We start from the raw sequence: 4,453 nt of genomic DNA, 5'->3' as shown, positions 1-4,453 counted from the left end.
TGTCCCTGTCCCTCACATGCACCAGAGGGTCCCCATCATGCAGCAGGTCATGGGGTGGGGAGATTGGAGACCTGGGCCGCTCCTCAGAGGATGACCTTGGACATGTTCCTCACTTTTCTGAGTCTCACACCTAGGAAGTAAGGGAACTGCACTAGATAATCTCTCTCTTTTTTTTTTCTTTTGAGACAGAGCCTCAAGCTGTCCCCCTGGGTAGAGCGCTGTGGCATCACAGCTCACAGCAACCTACAACTCCTGGGCTCAAGCGAGTCTCCTGCCTCAGCCTCCCAAGTAGCTGGCGCCTTAGCCGCTTGAGCCACAGGCGCCGAGCCGTTATATTGCTTCTTAGATCATCAGTATTTTAAATGATTTGGGGCGGCACCTGTAGCTCAGTGGGTAGGGCGCTGGCCACATACACCGAGGCTGGTAGATTCGAATCTGGCCTGGGCCAGCTAAAACAACAACGACAACAAAAATAGCCAGGCGTTGTGGTGGGCGCCTGTGGTCTCAGCTACTTGGGAGGCTGAGGCAAGAGAATCGCTTAAGCCCAAAGAGTTTGAGGTTGCTGTGAGCTGTGATGCCCTAGCACTCTACCAAGGACTACATAGTAAGACTCTGCCTCCAAAAAAAAGTTAAATGATTTGATTTTATAACATTCTTAGCTTGTTATTAGTAGACCTAATAGAATAACTGGCCAGAGTGGGCAGTAAAAATTACCAGAGAGCCATGGAGGTAGCTCACACAGTAGTCCTGGCTATTCAAGAAGCTGAGGTGAGGGCGGTGCCTGTGGGTCAGTGGGTAGAGTGCTGGCCCCGTGTGCCGAGGGTGGCGGGTTCAAACCTGGCCCCCGCCAAACTGCAGCCAAAACCTGCCCGAGTGTTGTGGTGGGTACCTGTTGTTCCAGCTACTCGGAGCCTGAGACAAGAGGATCGCCTAAGCCCAGGAGTTTGAGATAGCTGTGAGCTAGGCTGATGTCACGGCACTCTACCCAGAGTGACAGAGGGACACTCTGTCTCAAAAAAAAAAAAAAAATGAGACTAAGTAGTCACTCTGCTTCTTAGATTTCACCTTGTGTTTTGGCATATTTCCTTCTAGCTGCTTTTTGGCACTTTTTAATTACATAGTTGAGGTATCCCCAGTGAACTTTGAAGTATGTTACTATTGACTGGGTAGCCCTGTAATAAACAACTGATTTTGAATCTTTACACATAATTTAATGCTCAAACTTTTCTGTCAATAGAGGTTTTAATGTTATCTGATAAGAAAATGTATAGAAGTTGACTTCCTAACTGTAGAAAGGGAAAAAAAGAAAACAGTGATCAGAGGTGATCTTAACCTAGGTCACATTTGAGTTGTTGTCTCTTCTGTTTTCTCCACAGCTTTTTGTGGAATTTATCGGTAATTAGCGCTAATGGCTCTGAAGGGCTTTCCTGCACCAGGATTTCCATCCTCACAGCCCGGCCCTAGAGTTCCTGCTGGTGCTTAATGAACATGGCGTGGGGGTGAGGGGACCTCCTGGCCCAGAGTCTTTGTCCCTTTGCCTATCACTCATTGCCATGGCTACTTACTGCAAGTTTCAAGTGTGTGAGAGGCTCTGGAGGGAACGGAGAGATTTGCTCGTAGGTCTTTAGAAGCTGAGAGTGATGAGGAAGATCAGGACATACCTTGATTGACATTGACGGGATTAGTTCCTTAATGGACTTCTCCCCTGGAATTTGCTTTGGTTAACATTATCGCTTTCCTAAAAGGAAGAAAAGTCTCATAGGTGTGGGTTAATGTTTAAAGCTATTTGCATCCAGATCACCAAATTCCAGAGATGGACAGGCTTCTCCCCAGCAGTGATATATCCACTTGTGTGGATATAGCTTGTGTTTAGTAAGTGGGAATTAGGGTTGTTCCAACCTTGATCCTTAGAATGTCATCCTAAAGTAATAGGACCTCCTTGAGGTTCTGCCTGTTCCTTACTTCCTGTTACTTTTATCTTGTATTTACCAGCCTCCTTTCCCATAGAAGGTCCTGTCTTCATCCTGTAGGTCCTGTCATCTCTACATAGGACAAACCCTGTCCCCCACATGCACCAGAGGGTCCCCATCATGCAGCAGGTCATGGGGTGGGGAGATTGGAGACCTGGGCCGCTCCTCAGAGGATGACCTTGGACATGTTCCTCACTTTTCTGAGTCTCACACCTAGGAAGTGAGGGAACTGCACTAGATAATCTCTCTCTTCTTTTTTTCTTTTGAGACAGAGCCTCAAGCTGTCCCCCTGGGTAGAGCGCTGTGGCATCACAGCTCACAGCAACCTCCAACTCCTGGGCTCAAGCGAGTCTCCTGCCTCCGCCTCCCAAGTAGCTGGGACCACAGACGCCCACCACAATGCCCAGCTATTTTTTGGTTGCAGCCATCATTGTTGTTTTGGTGGGCCTGGGCTGGATTTGAACCTGCCACCTTAGGTGTATGTGGCTGACACCTTAGCCGCTTGAACCACAGGCGCCAAGCCAACACTAAATAATCTCTAATGCCCCTTTCTGCTCTAACACACTGCCTCAGCTTTCATGTGAGGAATGAGAACAGGAGTTTCTACCTGTTGGATTATGAGGATAAAGGGGTGTACTGTGAAGCCCTCAGCACGGCTCTTTCCTGGCTGTGTGGGCTGCTATTATTATTGCATCTCTGCTGACACTGGGCAGAGTGTTGGGAGGAGCTGGAAGGGACGGGCGCAGGAGGGCTTCTGCCTTCCTGGAGCTTGCCCTGATGGGCTGGGTCTTCTCTGCGCTCACCACCCCTGGGGGACACCTCAGCACTTCCTGTTGTGTGGGTGCTATTTGTGACCGGAAGCTCATTATTGGTTTTCAGCCCATCTCTGTCTCTGTAAAGAAACACTCATCTCATCTTCAGATCTTTGTCTGAAGATCTGCTGTTTAGCCTGGGCGTGATGGCTCACACATAATCCTAGCACTCTGGGAGGCTGAGGCAGGTGGATTGTTTGAGCTCACTAGTTTGAGACTAGCCTGAGCAAAAGCGAGACCCTATCTCTACTAAAAATAGAAAAACTGAGGCAAGAGGATCGCTTGAGCCCAAGAGTTGGAGGAGGTTGTGAGCTATGATGCCGCGGCATCATATGCAACAGCTTGAGACTCTGTCTCAACAAAAAGAAAAAAACAAAAAAGGAAAACTGCTATTTGGGGAGCCCAAACTAAAACAAGTAGAGATAGAGAAATTTCTATGATCTAGTAAGTGAAAAAAGTGAGCAACAGAGTTCTCATACCCAGGACCAAAGTTCCCAGGACCCTTCATAGTCTTAAAAATTGCTGAGGACCCCAGAGAGCTTGTGTATGTGGGTTATAGCTATCGATATTTTCTGTGTTAGAAATTAAAGCTGGAAAAATATTTATTTATTTAAAAATAGTCATCATGGCTCGACGCTGACGTGTAGATCAGTGGTTAAGGGAGTGTGCGCAGCCACAAACACCCAGGGTGGCAGGTTCAAACTCGGCCTGGGCCTGCTAAACAACAATGACAACTGCAACAACAATAAAAAAATAGCCGGGTGTTGTGGCCAGTGCCTGTAGTCCCATCCTATTTGGGAGACTGAGGCAAGAGAATTGCTTAAGCCCAGGAGTTTGACGTTGCTGTGAGCTGGGAAAACAATAGTGCTATAGCACTTTAGCAAGGGTGACATAATGAGACTCTGTCTCAAAAATAAATAAATAAAAACAGTCATCATAATAAAAAATAACTTTTTGCCACTACAATTTAATATAACAACATTTTTATGACCTATATCACTCTGTTTGAAAAAGCATAGTGAGCCAGGTGGGGTGGCTCATGCCTGTAATCCCAGCACGGTGGGAGGCTGAGGAGGGAGAATTGCTTGAGCCCAGGAGTTTGTGGCTTGCCTGAGCGAGAATGAGACCCCAACTCATTAGAAAAAAAAAAGGAAAAACCCAGCCAGGCGCCATAGCCAGTGCCTATGATCCCAGTGCCTTCCAGAGGCTGAGGCAGTAGGATGCCCACAGCTCAAGCCTGAGGTTGCAGTGAGCTACGACGTCACTGTACTCTGCTCAGGAGCATAGGGTGGGACTCTGTCTCAACAACAACAAAATACTTAGTGAAAAGAATAGCATTTACATTTTTACATTTTTAACAATTTTACATTTATAATAATTATATATTGTTTGCATTTTTTCATTATACTAATAAATTTTTTTCCTACCAGTCTCTGTGTTTAATCTTCTGTAAAGGCTCAGCACCTGTGGCTCAAGTGGCTAAGGTGCCAGCCACATACACCTAAGGTGGTGAGTTCAAATCCAGCCCTGGGCCTGCCAAACAACAATGACGGCTGCAACCAAAAAACAGCCGGGTGTTGTGGCAGGCGCCTGTAGTCCCAGCTACTTGGGAGGTGGAGGCAGGAGAATCGCTTGAGTCTAGGAGTTGGAGGTTGTTGTGAGCTGTGATGC

The sequence above is a fragment of the Otolemur garnettii genome, unplaced genomic scaffold (genome assembly GCF_000181295.1).
Source record: "Otolemur garnettii isolate 467f Iridium unplaced genomic scaffold, OtoGar3 scaffold00002, whole genome shotgun sequence".
NCBI lineage: Eukaryota > Metazoa > Chordata > Mammalia > Primates > Galagidae > Otolemur > Otolemur garnettii.
This window is presented reverse-complemented; position numbering follows the sequence as displayed.